This window comes from Stegodyphus dumicola, chromosome 6 (assembly GCF_044657685.1).
Source record: "Stegodyphus dumicola isolate Sdum_Otavi_A_Nest chromosome 6, ASM4465768v1".
Classification (NCBI taxonomy): Eukaryota; Metazoa; Arthropoda; class Arachnida; order Araneae; family Eresidae; genus Stegodyphus; species Stegodyphus dumicola.
This window is the reverse complement of record NC_140773.1, coordinates 27,021,632-27,041,597: the sequence shown is the minus strand read 5'-3', so window position 1 is coordinate 27,041,597 and position 19,966 is coordinate 27,021,632. Positions and strand designations below refer to the sequence as shown.

The following is a 19,966-nucleotide window of genomic DNA, read 5'->3' as shown; positions in this document are numbered from 1 at the left end:
TCGGGGTTCTCATGCGGATCTCAGGTCGCCAATTTGAGACCATGTGTATAAGGAATTATATTTTTTATTATCTTGCGCATGCTCTTATGATGTAGCGAGTAATACACCCCTTTAGTAATTGGGAGAACCATGATTTCTTTCCCTCAGATCATAGTTGAAAACCCCTTGAATTACCTCCGACTAAATTTTTGTTTTCAATATTTTCAAAAACTGAAATTTACTTGTAAAACTGAAATTTGCTGTACTTTTAAAATTTGGACTTATACGTTCTTTATTTTCCACACTTATTTCAAAACAAAAATAACTCAGCCCATTAAAAAATTACCTTAATTTCAAAACGATTTCCTCCCTTGAATTTTATATTCCATTGGGTTGAGTTTTCAAACTTCTATCCCAGGTTTCGAACACGGTAGCGCAGTAAGCTCTCCTAATCACAATACCATCTGGGCGGTATTCTGAAAATCTAGTAGCCACATTATGTTCTCTAAACTCTTCAAAAGCTGAAAGTGGGATTACAGTATTTTCAGTGGTGCCCTAACTGTATCAAGAAACTGAGAGAAGTATTGAAAAAAAAATCAAACAACTGTTTTTCTGAAAAGCTTGTCGATAATAAACTGTGTTAAAGGGCTATTGCTACTTCGTTTCATCATTGATTGCTGTAGCGTGAATCCTAGTATTACGTCTAAGCAGGTAGAGAACTTTGAATTTAAAGCTAGTAAATGGAATATAAAATGCAAGGAAAGAAGCCATTTTTTAGTTAAGATAATTTTTCTAATGGGCTTCTCTATTGTTATTTTGAAATAGGCGTGCAAAATAGAGGAACTCAGAAGTCCAAATTTTTAGAGCAGAGCAAATGCCGGCTTAGCTTGACTAATTTAGAAACCACAATTGGAAATTTAATTGAAGAACAGCAGTAGAAATCGTCTCACTAACATTATACTTTAAATAAACAAAAATTACAGATATTTAATTTTGTAGTAATCAGAGAATTTATTTATTTTTGCTTTGCTTCTATATGCAATGATTTTGTGATTTAATTTTGCATGGTTTTTCTCCCTGATGTAGTCGAATGCCTAAACACAATAGACTACCTGAAGGGACATCCTGAATCCGATGCGCAGTTACTTGGAGGACCGCTGGGTACCAGTCATAATGGACAATGACATAATCAAAGTCAAGCTGGAGATGGGATGTCTGCAGGGGTCCAGCTTGTAACTTACTCTGTGAAATCATATAGGGATCACAATAGTTGCAATCTACGAAACTCAACAAGGTGTGGGAATCCAGGCTTACACTGACGGCTTCCTGTAGGTCATAGCTGTAAATAATGACATTAGGCTGAAAGCGCAAAAGGCGATCAAGGCCTTTGCATGCTATGCAAGACAGTACAAATTAACAATTTCGGAGGAAAAGAAACTAAACAGCTATCTGTATATATATATGTGTGTGTAGGAAAGGGTTGCAGAATAAAAATCCTAGTATCAAGTTAAATAGAATCTCTATCAAAGAAGTCTGCAACTTTAAATATTTACGAATTACAATACAATTTTTCTTCTTTCCTGGTTTTAAAAAAATTTTAACGGCCTTTACAAGCGGCTTCCGAATTAAAAGGTAGTGGACAATAACTCGTCATCACCAGGGTTGGCGACTGGATGTCTCCGTTTGAGTGATTGTGTATCTCTCCAGTCTTCCTTTAACTGGGGGAAAGTGAAAGGTTTTTCTCCCGCCTTACCGCGTGGCTTTGTGGCGTAACTGAAAAGCACGTTCAGCTAGCAATCAGAAAGTCCAGAGTTTGAATCACAGAGAGAGCACAATATTTTTCACATTTCCTTGTAGAGTTCCTCACTTTGTAATTCTAAGTTAATGTTGGAAGTGAAGAATCTTAAGAACTGATAAGCGAATAATCGCTCAAGTTCGGGTGACAAGAAACAACAAGATGGAAGGGTAACTAACCCTTTATTATTCCAATGAGATTTAACAAAACTCCGCCTGGGAGTGTACAAACAAAGCCGACATTTGGGCTTGAACTTAAGAGACTAAGAATTAAACTAAAACTAAGATTAATTAAAGAAATATAGCCGAAGCTATCAAGATTCAAATCGAGTTGGCCCCTTAACTTATTTATCGAAGCTTAAGGGCCTGAGTACGGCCGAGCGTAATAACAGCTTTGAGAGAGAGAGAGAGTGGCCAACAAGGCAGACGCGCGTAAATCAGAAACTCTGATTCTCTCTCACTCTGTAAGTAACTTCGGGGTTTAAATACCGCTCCTCCTCATTAAATATTCAACAAGATTCCAAAACTACGTTCTGGCCGGAAGTAGTAAGTTGAAGTTAAGAATTTGACAGAAAAGGAACTTAAAATTTAACTGTTAATAAAATTAACATAATCCTTACATCCTGGCTTCGAAACCATTCTAATTGTCTGTACAAAATAACTCGTGCGTGAGAGGTTTTTGCTGTATGATGCGCTTTTCTAACGCCTACTGAATTAGTCCAATGTTATTACTGGGACTGAAATTCTAATTATTTGCATAACACTTCAAACGATGTTTGCATGCCTCGTTTCGAGGCTGTAGCTCATGGTTTTACGAGTGCATACATTTTATTACAATAGAGGATACTCATAACAAGTGAAATGACACCTCCTTCAGAGAAAGAAGTAAGTGTCGATATGTTTTAAATGTACGAAATCTGTGTTAAAATATTTGGTGAACTAATAAAAAGTATTTCACATATTTCCACTGAATATTTGGAAGGAAGATATAACACATTACACATTTTTTTAGGATTTTAAAAGGCAATTTCTAAAACATTTTTTAAAATCATGTTCACTTTAATACTCATACCGTATCAATGCCGGCCGTAAGCATGTCTGCAACTGTAACCATCGCACCTGAGGCATCTAGTCCTTCAGTGGAAAGCATGGCTTGAAGTAAAGTTAATTCTTTATCTTCGTTTTCTTCATTTTTTTTCAATTCTTCTAAAGCCTTATGTACTTAAAAGTGATTCTGAAAAAAAAAAAAAAAAAAAAAATAATGAATAAAGTAAAAATTCGCATCAAAGAGGATCTTTTGATTTACATAAAAAATACAGTTCTCTAAGCTAATTTGCAATTTATGAGCTAGCACATCTCCAACGTTTTAAGAAACCACATGCATGGTTTTCAAGATAATTTTTTAACAGGTATTTAACAGGTAGCAGGATAATAGCCTGCAGTTAAATGGTTTCTCCCCAATATAAGGAGATTATTTGCATGCAAGTGAAACTTCTGCTTCTTTTCCAATGTGCCAGAAACATTAAAAGCGGAAATACTCATTCTTAATAATGTGCTACCTCAGGTATCTCTTTCTAGTTCCTTGCACGAAGTAAACAAAGAATTATAATTGCACGAAAATTCGGGTATCCATATTTCAACGAAAATATTCATTTTTACCACTCTCGAATCCATTTGAACGATTTTGGGGGGGGTGACATTTGTACGTACCGACAGAATAAAGGACTGTTTTTTTCCCCCAAAACGGACTCCAAAAGGGATTTAAAATAAATTCAAAAAATATTTTTTTTTCTTGACATCTGGATGTACACTGCAGGGGGGGTAAGACAGTTCTATATTTCCCGTTCTACTCTGCCGATTGACAAAATTCAAATTGCGTTTTTCATGTCTCGAATTTCATGTCTTAAGATATATATTAGATTTATATATAGCATTTTTCTAACATAGGTATTTTGACACAAAATTGGACGTTTTCTGAAATAACATAACACATTTTTTTTTTCTATATTTCGATTCTACGACTCAAATTGTACCTAGATATTAAATTTTGTAAAATTTGTTGCGAAATTTAAGAAATTCAACAATTTACCTTGGCACAAATTTTTTTTCAGTTTGCGCCTTTACTTCGCGAACTTCTTAATATATGACAATCAATTTTCCTTTCCCTTCCTTTATGCCGGAGTGGGAGAAAAAAAGGCACCTTGTTCCTACCTTTTTACATTGTGCATGAGCGGAGAAAAGTCACATCGTTCTACTTTCAAATAATTTTAGTAGAGTGTCTAAACCACATTTGATGTTTTATCGCTTTCAATAAATATGCCAAATTTCAAAACGCGCCAATATAAATTCACGTATATTTTCGGAAATTTTGATAAAAAACTGTAATTTTTTGCAGGTATGCTTAGAAATACGTTTACTTTAAGATGATGGTAAACATTTCATAGATTATAATTGAAAAATGTTTTTTGAAAAATTTATCAAAATGATTTAAAAGTATAAATTTTAAAAATAATTCATAAAAAATGGGTGAATTTTATTTGGAATGAGCCTAAATTTCAAAATGTGAAGGAAAGAATCAAAAAAGTTTTAAAAAAAAGGGATATTAATAAATATATAAAATTTTGAGAGCTAATTTTTTAAAAACTACTCGTGCTATTTTTACAAAACTTGATAGTTTGGCGTAATTTGAGTCGTAGAATTGAAATATGGAAAAATATCGGTATATTATTTCAGAAAAAGTCCGATTTTTTATCAAAATACCTATATTAGAACAATGCTATATATAAATCTAATACATATCCTAAGTCGCACTTTCGAGACGAAAAACGCAAAATGAATTTCGCCAATCGGCTCAGTAGAACGAGAGATATAGAACTGCCCCCCCTTATTTTTTCGCAGTCCATGTATGTATGTATCTCGCATAACTGAAACCCAGTTAGCCGTAAAAAGTTGAAATTTTGGACGGGACTGCAAATAGCCTATCGTTGCGCCCCTCCCTTTTTTATTGCAATCAGCGGCACCAAATGTATATATATATATATATTCGGTCTTACATGTTCGTAAATTGTGCATTTTGTGCTTTAAAAGTTATTATGTTGTTCCGGTTATAGTTTTTATACCTTTAATTAGAATTCATGCAATAGTTGTAGAATTATGAAAAATTTAATAGCGTAGCTGGCGAACTTGGAGGCTATTTGTTTGCATTTGTAACTCTTGGTAGTAGAGTGAATTAATTCAGCTGTTGCACCAGCGTCTTTTTGCCCAGTGTGACTAGTAAATAACTTTAAATTTCTGTTCACCGAAAATTTTGTCTTTCTGCTCGTTGGCAAAAATGCTTGTGTTTTTCGTAGAAATTTAAATTCTAAATGGATTTTTTTTTCTGTCTATATTTGTATTTGGTGTTTTAGGTTTTATTATTTATATTACGATTTTAATGAAGATGTTTTCAGTTTTTATATATTTTTACTTTGCCGCGAAGGGAGAACTGAACTTATTGGCTCAGAAAAACATCGCTAATAAAATTCGAGGAAATAAATTTTAATGAAGTACAGCATAAACTGTGTATAATTTAATAGGCCATACTGCGAAGTGATGTGGTATCTTTATCATATTTTTAAATTTTAAATTAAATTAAATTTCCGTCCTGTTTCAGAATTTTACGGCTTCAACAATAAACATATCTTTTAACCTAAAGTACCCACGGAAAGTTTACTTTTTTATGCGGAAGGAGGTTTTATCCTTTAATTTTTCTTTAGTTTTCATTAAGGAAAAAAAGTGTCCTATTTGAGACTTTGAAATAGTTATTTAACCTTTTTACAGATTATTTTTTACATTAGCTGATAATTATTGAAACAATATTCATTTGTATGATTTCAATAGTTTGGTGAAAATGACGGAATGTTTGTTCATTGGCATAAAATCCTTAAAAATAAACAAATATAAAAATAATACATCAAGATGTGGATTATTATTTTACACAATTCATCAAAATGTTAATTTTTTTAGTTCAAATTGAGTAGACTTACTCTGTGAAAATATCGCATTCCCGGGTAAATTTCTTCCATGTTGGTGTGGGAAAATACTTCCACAACTGAATATTCCCTAAAAACGCTTCTAATTTGTTCATGCATTCGAACTGCGTCTGAACAGATCTGATCATTTTCATACCGTCTGAATCCGGCGGTAGATTGGTTTTCAAGCAACCAAGCCTCGTATCCAAGCCAACGAAAGCAACGGCTGTTAAGACAAAGATAATTGTTAAATTAATTTTAAAAATAAATCTTTCTATTAATTTAAACATATATCTTAACTCATTTAAAGTACTGAAGATGGGAACAGCAAACGTACACAATATTAAATGTCAAAGTGAATATAATGATGTTATCCTCATTTTAAATACTATAAATTAAGAGTTGGAAGCCATCTGTTTTAATATTAATATTTTATTTTATTAACTTAAATTTTAAAAGATATTAAAAATAGTTAAAAAACAACTCTTTGGATAACCTGTGGTTTGATTGATTTATATGATTACGGCAAAGTGCATGAGGGCTATATACCTAAGGGAAGGGATGCCTTCCTGGGAAAACTGACTTGTATACAGGCTACCCATAGGAAAAACCACGAAAACTCACATGCAGCAATCCCATTCGCTGGGATTCGAACTTCGGACCGAACTACTAGTGTTTATACACATCGCTCGGCCACTGGATAAATTATGGAGCTTTAAATTTAAATACATGTATCAAAAAGCCCTATACCGACAATGTTAAATTGGCCATTTTCCATGTACTTTTTCTCAAAATCTGCTGTAGATACAAGCTTGAAATTTTTTCTGTAATTATACCTATCATATGATACTGAATTTCTGTATACCTATTTCTGTATACCTATCATATAGAATTCTGCATACCTATCATATTATACTGAATAATTTCTGTATACCTATCATATTATACTGAAATGAGCTTTTGAAGCATTTTGAATTTTATAGTAAATTACAGAATATTTTGTTAGTCATAGTAAAATTCAGCACTTTTCTCACACAAAAAAATTTTAATTTTTTTTTCTAATTTTATTACAAAAAGCTCATTTCAGTAAATATTAGGGAACTTAATAAATAAGCCATAAAATGTTTAGATACCTGTGAGCAGTAGTTCCTGAGAAAAGGTACATCGAGTATAAAAAAAATCACGTTTGGAGAAAAACGCGTTTTTATGTAAAAATCCTCAATGATCAAAGCAGTAGATGACAAATTAAAACTAGATTTTTTTTACAGTTCTAATTTTCATAGAGATTAAAGAATGGTAGTATTTTTAGAAAGATAAAAGTGTAGAGAATTTGAAAATGCAAAAATTCGAAATCACAATTTTTTGAAGATTTTGGGGTTCCACCACCCCTTAAAAATAAATTTCTTTGATTAGAAGTGTATTTCCTTATTTGTCAGCATTTCTTTAATTTATCTGAACTAAGTCTAACTCTCTTTCAGAAGATTTTATATGTTAAGGCAATTCTCAACTTTAATATTAGTGCTGCATGGATTAGATAAACTAAGTGTTTAGATTAAAAATATCAAAATCAAAGACTTAGCGACAATTCTTATATACTTGACCTTCGAAGCAGCGAAGTATATATGTATATGTGTCTGTGCATGTATATGAGTGTATAATGACGAAACACACTTTGAAATAATGATGTTGTAGAAATACTGATTGCACAGAATGTTGATCCATAATGAAGCAGCCGATGCAGATTAAATAATCTTCTTTATTCAATTGACATTTACGGCCACAATTCACTTGGCACTTTAATCGTGCCTATTCAAAAGCAAATACATTTTCGATATTGCTGGGACAGGAAGAGAATACGTAGGCAGCGTCTTAAGCGAGAACTGAGGTAAAAGTAAGAATACGCCACTATCCAATATGGCGGCTTTTTAAGAGAAAGTTCGGTTTAAGTTCCGAATTACATACGTCATCTGCGGTATGCAAGTCATGTGATATGGAATGATCTAGAAATGACTCAGTCCAGAAATAATTGTTACTGTTTACAGAACAGAGAGAAGTTATTGTTAATTTAAATTATAATTTTGCTTTTAATATTTGATCTCAAATATATGTGTATATCTATGTACAATACAAAGTAGCAAATAATTTTTTGCGATCTTTTCCGAATCGTACAGATTCCAATGATTTTTGTTACTTCTTTTGTAACAATTATTACAGATTTTTAAAAAACTCTTGACATGATATATTTAAAGTGTTGTTTTGTGCTATTTTGCTTGTTATTTTTCTGCTTTTAATTGAACATTTTTAATGGCATTTTTCTTTCATGAATTTCTTTATTGGTATACTGTAATGAATCTGCATTATGATTTCAAGTCAAATTTTCACCATGTGCCTGTTATGTTTTTAGCCATGCAGGGATTTATTACGCTGAATGAACAATAGCTACATTTTATACAATGTTATGAGATTTAATTATTTTAAATGCAACTTTTATTATTTTTTCCCTTTTCCATTGTGTAACTCAGAAACATGACAATTCTGTTACATTATTTAATGGCACCAACCCTGAACAGTTATTATGAAATACGTAACAATTTATTTCACATTTCTTGAAATATTTTTTATTACCATTTTTTCTAATACTTAACTATACCAAGCTCTTACTGATCCGAGAAAAATTGTAATTTTTTTCCATTATTTTGTATTATTGCTACTAAACTGACTGTAGCTTTTCCCGTGTTGCTTGGTTAATGGACGTTTTTTAACTTGTTTCAGTTACTTATATATCAGTATATAAGTATAATATATATAAGCAATTATCTCTCTCTCTATATATATATATAGAGAGAGAGAGACGGAGAGAGAGGGGGACAAAATTAAGAAAGAGGATAATTATAACGCTACTTTGGCTTATCATAGGTTAGGTTAGTTAATTACGGCAAAGCCTCGAGGGCTCTCTGCCTTAGGGGAGGGATGCCTTCGTGGAGGGCTTTCTAAGGGAAACTGGCTCGTATACACGTTACACATGGGGAAAACCACGAAAACACCCATGCAGCCAGCCCGTTCGCGGGATTCGAACCTCGGTCCGAACTACCAGTGTTCAGCGACTTTACCGCTCGGCCGCTGGTGGGCTGGCTTATCATAGAATAGATAGAAGCGGGTTATAGAATAGATGGAAATAGATGACAGAAATGGATCTTTGAGTATTGTACTGTTGTTTTATTGTGGTTTAACTGACTGCTTATATATTCAGGCAGATAACATACATTTAAGAATATCAAATTTATATGTAGAAATATTGCTTTATAATGAATACTCCAAAAATATTTTTCAGAAAGACAATTTAAGGGGGGAAATTATTGTGTGATATTCATGTTAAAAGAATACTTTCGTCTTTAAATTCATAAGGTATTCTCTCCCTCCTTTCTGCATGTCTCTGTGGTGTAACGTAGCACATTCGGCGCGGATTTGATAGGTCTGAGGTTCGAGTCCTGGAGAGAGCATTGCTCATTTTTTATGTGTCTCCAGCATAAATAACATAATGTTCTACATAAGCTACCGAACTAAGAAAAGGGGAATGGATGATGATTCTTCACCGCCAGGATTTGGCGAATGGGACCCCTAATCTCCAGTCACCCTTTAAAAGTGGAGTATATAAGGTATTTTGTCCACGAACCTCTGGAATACCGGCCCTGCGGATACATTGTAGTTATCAAGAGGAGGTAATCAGATTCAATTTGATCCTTCCTCCCAGGAAAACCACTGCGTTTCTATTCATCCAAAATTAGCTGATGAACTATCCTACATTTCTTAATTATAAAAGTTCAGCAGAAAATTTTGAATGCTTCTCCTTTTTGGACAGATGACACTCCACACCACTGAACGAAGCCGAGGAGACGAGGCCGGCAAAAGACGTGCGGGGCAGACGATGTTGGGAAGATGAACATCTCCAGAATATAATACTTATCATCTTATACATATTGTTTTCCTCCTGTTTCACATGAGTAATCACTTTTAAATAACCACCATTAAAACTCATTTAATTATTCACTTAAAAAGTATTGTTTGTATTCCCCCAGATGCCAACAGACAAGCCTAATTCTGCGACGAGAATATCAAGATGTATATAGTATATATATATACGGGGAATGGGGAGATATACGAGGAACAGAGAAATTGAAACGGGGAAATTGAGAGTTGGTTCCAATTAATATTTGGATCTTTTTAATAAATAAAACATTTATTGGCAATCAGTCTCAATGCCCTGTTTGACGAAACGCGCTCTGGAATTATCAGAGTTCGAAGCTCACCATGCATTTCCCTTGAAAAGTCCATGGTGATATTCGAATTAGGCTAATTTTTACATTTATTGCTGCTTAGTTGTAGTTATTGTTTTCTAACATGATGTTTTTGTTGCATTTTTAATATGTTTTTAGATAGCTTAAACTTTATTCTACATACATATTAACTTTTAAGTTTGAATCAAGTTAAGCTTTCACCTTTTTTTAATTTCCTTAATTAGTATTTCATTCATATTGTGTTTTTACATTTTGAATTACAACTGGATCTTTACTTTATGTTTATACTACTTTGCTAAGGAACCGAAATATCACTTTAATCATAGGCAATGGATTGAAGAATTTACTTTTTAAGAATAGTATATATATATATATGTATATATATATATATGAACAGAGAATTGAGACTATTAAAATTTCCAAGACACTTTGTCTAAATTTAAAAAAAGTTTTAGCGAAAAAGTTTCAATTGTCTGTTTCGGCGAAACGCGTAATGGGGTTAGCTTGATTCGACGTTCAAATAAATGAAATTTCCCTTGAAAAGCCAGTTTGGAAGTCGAATTGGGCTAATTTACCATTTTCCGCTTACTTTTTATCTGTTTCTGTTTTTTTAATGTTTTACATGTCTAATGGTTTGATTTTCATATGTATTAATTTTTTTAAAACGTGTTGAACCTTTTGGAGCAGCAGCTCTTGGTAACTTTTAGGCGAGCTTACTACAATTTTTATGTTTTACTTATTTTGCAGCATATTGCGCAAGATGTTTTCTAGACCAAAATTGGTTTTTTTTTTAAAAATTATAATTACTACTTTGCTTGATATATATATATAAATGGAGAGATTATCTCTTCGGAAAATGTAGAGTAAAGTTTTTTTATGAAGGCGATAAATAATGCTGTATGTTTATCACATAAAATGGTTGTACAAAAATTATCACTATTCAAACTTGTGGATTGCATAAAATTTTATATTAAAGCTCTGCTTAGTTATCGTATGTTTTTCAAATATCTCAACGTCACACATTCAGTATTTCAGAATGAAACTCTCATGATAATCAAGGATAACATGCTTACATTCGAGTGCCCATTTGTATATTTCTCCAAGGAGATCAGGAACTTCTTTATTGGAATCTCTAGTTTCATATACCTTTTGAACGAAATCTCTTGCCACATCTTGCATTGCTCCTAAATATGCCTGAATAGCCTTTGGTTTCAAGAGATGTTTCTGAGTTTTGGAACGCAAATCATGCCATTCCTTGCCTTGCCTGAAAATGAATTTTTCTTAGTTATTACAAAACTTACAACTATCCAGTATTTTATTACAACCGCAGCAAAATATAAGTGCCGTCAAGCAATCTGATGATGAATGAGAAATATATTTCAGTCGAAACAATGTTTCTGAATGAAAAAATAATCATTTTTCAGGAAGGGAGAAAAAAAGAAGAAAATAAAGTACTTCTAACTTATTTACAATTCTTCAACACAATGAAATTTTCACAAGCAAATACTCGTATATTTCATAAACGCAATATTTATGCATTTTTGTTTAAATTTAGAGGGTCAACTTAAAGAGGCTCGATCGAGTCTAATTAGAGGAAATCAGTTAAATTAAAAACGTCTTAATTTACTAAATATGCAAAAGGATATTTGAATTTGAAGTTGTAGTAGAGCCCTAGAAAAATACAGTTAAAAGAAAAAATCCTGAAACGTATCATTAAAAATTTTAGAAACTGTCTTTAGCTGTTAGTTTTACTTAATCGCAAAGACCGGAATCGATTTCCTTAAATCGATTTATGGATTTTCGCAATTTTAGTTGCTTTAAAGTTTTCACTGTCATTTGCATTGTTTTTGGCCACTTTAAGGCAAATAAACAACACTTCTTCTTGCCTACGATGAATCCATTGTAGGGATTTTCTAGAACCCAGTTCGCAAGACTTTCCTTCAGGGTGGTCCATTTCGTTACTCCTTTCCTCAAAGCATATTTTTTCTTTGGCATTTTAATTATTGTGATTTAATTTTTCTTCCACTCGCTTGCGGAGCTTTACCAACACCAAACATCCTTGCTGCAACATTATCTCCAAATTTTTTGCAAACTGAATGACTTTGCATTTCAAACCAGCACTGTGTTTTTTCCCTAAGTGTTCCCTAAGTACTGTGTTTATTTCTACTAAGAAAAACACGAGATCAACTATATTTCAAGTAAAGCAGATGCGAGTTAATAAACCCTTCGATGTTCACTTCAAAATCACGGCTTCGAACTACCATAGAAAGAGAAAACATCTGATTCCTAATTCCTCTAATTCATTCGGGTAGGAAGTGCATTCTTACTCCAGATTTTGCCCTCCTTTTCTCGAAACCCTAGAATAACATTCTTGTGCGCAACGCCATTGAATACAATCTACCCACTTTGCAGAATGCTTTACTCTCTCAAGCATTCCCCCCCCCCACACACATATTGTTTCACTTATCGTTTGTCAGTGCAGTATACCAATGTTAGAAAGTCTAGAAAAAATGTTCGAATGAATAACTTCAGTAGATAAGAGCGTTGTACGTGTATATTTGAGATTTTTTCGTAAAAAAGGAGTGCACATTATAAAGCGAATGTACCTAGAAATCAAAAAATGTAGTTTAAAATTATAGGTGCTCCCTATACATCGATATTTACGGTACTTCATTTATCCTTTAATATCCTCTAATAAAATAATATGCGAATTTGTAAATTTTGTGATGATGATCAGTTTTTTGTGCTAATGTTTCGACGGTATCAGCAATATCCCGAGAGTTAATTTCCAAATTCGAGACCTGATCTACTCTTTTGATATTTTAGTTCAAAAGCAATTTTTTCAATGCTATGAAGAATTATAGAAACAATTTGCTTATATGTATTTGTTTATTATTTTTTTAATAAATTCGAGATATTTTCCCTCCATAATTTTTTTAATATTTTAATATACGAAATAGCTCCGGTCAAAAATTGTTTTTAGTTAAATTTTTTCCTATTGATTTTTCAGTGCTATTCATATTTTTAAAAATAAATTTCTTTTAATCTATTTATTATATTTAGTGAGTGATTTTTTTCCTTTAGATTTTCTTTAGTAATTTAAGAGGTTTGGTTTTGTTAAATGAGGATTTTTGTATTAAACTGCTTATTGTTCTTAAAGTGAATACTGAAGCTATCTTTTAAGGCATTCAATTAACCCGCGGGAAAGCACATGGGGTGTATTATACCCAACCCCTACATAAAAGTGGAATATTCGTAACTTGTGAAACTGAAATTCTGTGCTGCATTCAGTAGCTGAGTTTCTAGTTGTGGTTGACTTTCGGAACCGAATTTTCTTTGCCTGTGTGTTTCAGAAAAAGATTTATCGGTATTCTGTTGGAACTGGGGTATGACACACCCCACGCGCCTGTCCGCGTAAGTGTTTTTCTGACTGAATATTTAGTTCAGAAATTTATTTCTAGAGTGTAACAGTAAATATTTCTACTCGCAAGTGATTTTAAAGTGCTTGAAATTAAATTCTTAAAAATTTCTAACCGCATTATGGTAAATAGAATGACTTCCTATGAATTAGAGATGCAACACCTGTGAGATTTATTAGAAATATTTGAAAGCGATGAAGCTTGCATTTCGGAAACTGAAGATAAAACTAGGAATATTTTCTACACTGTTTTGGTTTCGAAAAAGATAAAACATTAATTCCTGATGTTCCTAAAAAAGGAAAAAATGTTCTTATTCTTTCAACATTATATAACGATCATACTATAGATGATACTATTGGAGAAAATAAAACGTCAGGAATTATATGTTTTTATAATATGACTAAAGGAGCAGTGGCTATGGGGGATGAAATGTCAGCCAATTATTCAATTGCCAGAATAACAAGGAGGTGGCCAATGGTAATTTTCTTTCCTGCACTGAATGTTGTTGTAATAAATGCTTGAATTATATTGCATTCAACTGCTAATCCACCAACCAGAAACAGAAGTCTGTTTTTGAAGGTCTTAGCATTATTAATGAAAAAAAGTATTGAACAAAGATCAAAGATTAATACTTTACCAACAAACTGACGTACTGCAAGCTGCATGCAAACAAAAGCAGAAGTTTCGACGAAGAATTAAAACGAATACATGAAATTCGAAACAACTAAGTATGAAAGATGTGATAAATTGCCCTTGCGCCAAGGACAGAAGAACGTGAATGCAATGTTTAAAATGTAAAAACATTCTGTGCCAAGAACACATGAATGTATTTCGTTCAAAGTGTGAAGAAATCAAATAAGCATTGCGTATTAGAGATGCAATGAAACTTGGAGGCATGATGTTTATTTTTTTATTATTTTCATTTATCTTAATTTTAACTCTAAGATTATTTTGGAAATTAATTTTTTGAAACCCAATTATTATTCACATATTTATAATACACGAGAACAAGAAAAACAGCTTTTAAAACTAAATAAAACTATTTTTATCGTATTTGAAATATTGGGGTATGTTCCCATTCTAGTAACTTTCTAACATTCTAGTAACACACGCGCCCATTCTAGTAACTTTTCTTGGTGCGACTTCCGACGGGTTAAGAAAAAGATATCACTGAACTGATATCTTTTAAGGCACTCAATTAAGACATATAGGAAACAGACCAAAACCAATATAATTACACATTAGGAGTATCGAATTGAAGAATTTAATAAGACATACTATTGTTCAATTTCATTGTGTATTAGTTGAAAGATAGCTTGAATTTTTATAAGAATTTTTATCTGTGTTTTTTATCATTCCATTGTGTACTTAAAAGATTGCTAAAAACCGATTCTGGGCAGATAAGGATCAATAGAAGATTGCAGGTGATAATTACTGCCAATAAGTGTAAACTTATTTTTAAGCCAAATTATTTGCAGTAATGTTGCTAGAAAGGAAAAAACTCAGTATTTAAATAAACAGCATTTTTTTAGTGATATAGTGGACTTATTTTTGTAGATTAAAAAAGGTAGATCTAAAAAATTTAATTTATTTTTTTGCTGAAAATAAGAATTATGCAACGCGAAAGTTACTGCGTCAGAATTAAGTAAATGTTTATAAATATTTGTTTTTTGGAAAGGCTTTCTGCCCACACGGCAGGGTGGTATGAAAAAATTACTGTTTCTTGTATGTAAGTACTGTATATTCCAGTGTACTTACATTCGAAATTATAGGTACGTTCGAAATTATAGGTGAGAGTTATACAACGGGCATCGGTGTATAACACTCACCTATAATTTCGAACTACATATTTTTTTATTTTTAAGTATATTCGCCGTACAATGTGCACCTTTTTCCAAACGCTTCAAGCCAGTCAAGAAATAGTGTGTGAATGGATAATAAAAGCACAAAATTAAATTAATCCCGACATAATTCAAAAGCCATCTTAAAATGTAATATACCTAACAATATACTAAAAGATAATTATTAATTTATGGATCAGGAGTAACAGTGATGGTAAAGATGAAGCAGAATTCGGTAATATGTCTGAAGATATAACGGAAGGCGAATAGACGAACTTTCCTCGTTATCCGGTAATGAAAGCTTTTAAGATCATAGAATATGTCATTTCTTTTAAACAAACAGGATTTAAATGCACGCAGAAATCTAATTTTTGCATTCTCATCTTTTCCTTATTTCTGAATCTATCATTTTTATATCCTGCGTATAAAGCGCAGCTCGTAAATTTCGACTTTATTTTTTTTTGTATTAAAAGTGCGCGTTATATACGGTAAATTTATAGAATAGTGATATCGGATTTAGTAATTTAGCAACCTTGGCAGCAAGTTTTTCATCCCTTTAGTAATTTGTTAGCAGCTTACAGATCTAAAGAATATCTTAATCTTAACTGTGATCTGGAAGTTTCTAGATCCATTGAAATAGCATTGCATTTTACATGCAAATCAGTTACGGGCAAGTTAATTTAGGGGAAAGTCAGAATTAAGAAGATTAATCTCAGTTTTATTTTTACACCAGCGTCTGTTTCAGTAATAATCTGCAAAATGTTCCTTTTACAAATTACACTGCCCTGTTACTTTTTTAAATTCGTTCCGTAGTCGGGCCAGTACGAAACCGTAGCTAAAGTACGCGTGCAAAAGCGCTAAATCTAGGAAAGGCCCTCATTTAATGGTAAACTATCACTTAAATTCAGATTTCTAGTAAACGCGTGTGAATTTAGACTGCACTTTAAGTTAAATAGCTCTAGAATTTTAAGCCACCCTTGAAATGCTGGTTTAAATGTTAAATTTTTTGATAGCGCTATGAATCGAACAATTTGGAATCTACTCAAGAACGTAAAGCCTGCAATAGAGTTTTTTCAAAGAAAAGGTATCTATCATTCATGAATAGAAAAGAACCATGAGATGAAACTGTGTTTAATTCAACAGAGAAATGGCAAAATAGAAGGAAGGGTTAAAAGCACAAAACTGCCTCGAAGGATCGAAAATACGCTCAATAGAATTTGTGAACTCCAGCGGAAGATGAATCACAATACAATGTTAGACTGAAACAGTTGCATGCATGAAGTGTGCGCCACAGCTCTTTAATTGCTTGGCTTAGGTTCAAATCGGTGGATGTGATTATATTATTGGAAGTAGATGAAAGCTTTTCACTCGAAGAAAGAACTTGTAAGGATCTTAAGTTTTACTAACGTTTATTTTATTTTAAATCTTTACTATCACTTCTTATTTTCTACTTCCGGCCAGAAATAAAAGCTTTAACTTATTTATGCAAATTTGTCTTGCGAACGCCAAGTACTTAAGTTGTGGCTTTTTGCCAAGCAAGAGAGAGGAAGGAGCCATTAGAAGCAGGCCGCTTGCCATAGTAGTTTTACTCGGTTGCTGGTTGCCTTCAAGGCCAGAGGTTTAATCCTCTTGATAATTTTAAACGTATCGTAGTGTTAGCAGTTCTCTGTACTACATACGGCTTTTTGTTAATATAGGGCCAATCTTGGAGTTAGGCACTTGTTTGATTAATCCAAAGTTAAGTTTAGTTAGAGTTTAGTTAATATTTTTATATTCTTACGTTCAGACCACAAGTGGTTGGTCTCTGTATTCCGAAGTCCGGAAATCATTGTAAAGAGAGAAAAATAAAGGGTTTCGTATACCCTTCCTGTGTATCTTGTCTACTTCCCAAATTTATTGAACATAGCTTTAGTAAGCTCCCTGTTCCGAGTCAGGACAGTTAAATGTTCCCTAAGCAAGTAAGGAGGAACACAGAACCTGATAAACTTAGGGCTTGGTCTTCCGCCACAATGGGTTTTGGTGGATTGTGCAGGCAATCAAATATTTTTCAGTCGCTTTTCCAAACCGATCGATGAAAACATTATTGAATGTCATATAGGGAAGTATCGCAGACAGAAGCATTGTTTATATTGATTGCTAAAAAGCATATAAGTCGGATAAATTGCGGCTTTAAACATTTTACTATTATTCAAAAATATAGCATCATGGACCTCGAAAGTGGGTATCATACATAAACAATACTGTGGCTGTAAGGCAGTACTAAATCGCGTAATAAACTCCATAGGACAGTGGTTCCCCACCCTATGCCCGCGGGCACTATTGCGCCCATTGATCGTTTAACATATGCCCGCCGCTGTACGATCACAATAAAAATGTTTTAGTTTTCAATAAAATCCTATACGAAAGTTTTCTCATTTTTAATGAAATAAAAATTACATCCAACACAGATGCCAGCACAAAGAGAAATGCGACCAATCTCTTTTTTTTTTTTTTTTTCTATGTGCATGCATTTTTAATTCTATCCAACCGTCCAACACATATTCTAGAATGTGTTTGTTCTTAAGAACAAAAAGGTTGGGAACCTTTGTCCTAGGGTAAATGCTCGATGGTACTTTGATTCTTTTTTATCCGAACTTATATGGAGGAGTTTACACACACACACACACACACCCGAAAAAAAAAAAACTGAAAAATTCTGCGTAGTGTTGGAAGAGATTAAAAACTGTATGTCTCCTTCATTTAAATTTAGCAGTTTTATTCATTTATTTATTTTATGGATTGTAATTAAAAATATGCTTCCCAGATGGTGTAGTGGTTAGAAGAGCTGACTGCGATACCAAATGCCCCAGTTTCGATTCCCGAAGAAGGCTTGGTTGTAACTGTCCGTCTTCTTCATCGGAGGTAAATGTGGTCCACCTAATTAGGTGCCTCCACAAAAAAAGTGACCGCCACTTCTGGCCTTAGTAGTGGCCAAGCCGAAGTAGGCTGAGGACACACCATTGGGGGGGGGGGGGAAAGTAAAAAAAAATATATATGAAGTTAACCTTTCATATAAAGGAAAATAGACAGTTTTTGATTAATATGTGTTATTATTAATTATTAATTAATTATTAGTCCAAAGGGATTTCAGTCCCGAAGGACTATTGCTTTCGTTTTGGCATTTTGCGTCGGACTCAACGTCGGTTCACTTTTCAAACTGTTGCCACAAAATGTTAGAGTCCTGCATTATATTTGAAGAAATTAAATAATGAAAAATCTGCATAAATGATTGTCTATTTCTCGCATTGTGATAAAACAATGGTACATAGAGCCATCGAATTTTGAATGACGAAATCCTACTGCGAATATGGGCATCTGAAATCCTAAATTTGGAATTTGTTTTATTATAGATTTTATATTTTGTAAAACTTTAACGAATTTTTGATTTACAAACTCAATGCTTTAAAAGCGAGAAATGGCAACGTTATATAGAAAAAAAAATACTTTTATCTCCAGCTCGCGAGACTGTGTATATCGGAAATTCTAAAGATATGCTTAATTTAACATTATTTTGCGATATTGCTCTTGAACTGAATTTTATGGTTTAAGTGCAAAGAACATGATATTTAATAAATAAAGGTAACACTCAAAACGTTAAAAAAACGCCCCTTTGGACGTAATTTAAAATCTGAAAAATTTCAGATTTTTTTTAAATTATTAATTTATTATTAAAATTATTATTTTAATATTAATAATTATTATTTTAATATTGTTAAATAATATATTATCATTAATAATTATTATTAGTTACCATAATTATTTTTGGCATCATTTGGCATCAACAATAATTTGACGTTTTTTATTCCATAGCAATAAAGGAAATGTACCCTTTTTTTTATTTATTCGTTTCCCTTTCTCTTGGCGTTCATTTGAATTGTTTGTTCTCCAAAGGATATTTACGATAAACAGAAAGAAACATTTTTTTCGGTTTCGAAAAATTTACCAGTGGTTACTTGCAGTATCTGAAAACGAAATAAATATAAGAGTTTATACCTCAAGACATGGTGTGTACTTAGATTCAATAGAAGAAAAGATATTTCCGCCATTCGTAAAATTACCATTCAGAGTCGAAAAGATATTTAAATTATATCCTGTTACAAGGAAACTAACTTACAGGACCATGATACCAGTTGTCTTGTACCATTCTTTTCTAGATTCTCTGTACGCTTTCATAGTGGAAAATTCACTTCTATTTGGATAAGGACCTTCATTTCTAAAAACAGTTTCCATATCATCAGGGTTGAAAGTTGCTACCATATTTAAATGCCCAAACTTTTCTCTTATGATATCTCCAAGCAGCTGTCGTTTATGGCGTGTAGCTAAATGAAGTTTATCCATTTTATACCGACCTAATAAATAAAAAATAGTTGCATTAAAATTTCATATTTCACGTAATAATTCTTTGAATTTAAACGATTATCTCTCTTAGATAAGAAATCATGATAGATAATTGCATATTATTTGAATTTAGGTTAGTAATAAACTGACAAACACAGAATGCAAAAAATAAATTATAATTCGTTAGTATTAAAATTAGTCTCGAAATGGTATTACAAATCGGTTCATTACAAAGGGCTTGTCACTTTTCA

At 32.5% G+C, this 19,966-nt stretch overlaps 1 pseudogene across 1 annotated transcript in view; it reads right to left on the bottom strand.

Annotated features, from left to right (window-relative positions):
• Positions 1-19,966, bottom strand: part of LOC118187834 (putative cytochrome P450 12a4, mitochondrial) — a 44,274-nt pseudogene that overhangs the window by 11,336 nt on the left and 12,972 nt on the right. Inside the window, exons 2-5 of the transcript XR_015041452.1 lie at positions 19,492-19,726; positions 11,152-11,342; positions 5,799-6,009; positions 2,846-3,007 (exon numbers count right to left, since the gene is read on the bottom strand). The product of XR_015041452.1 is annotated as a putative cytochrome P450 12a4, mitochondrial (transcript). The remainder of the gene's footprint in view (positions 1-2,845; positions 3,008-5,798; positions 6,010-11,151; positions 11,343-19,491; positions 19,727-19,966) is intronic.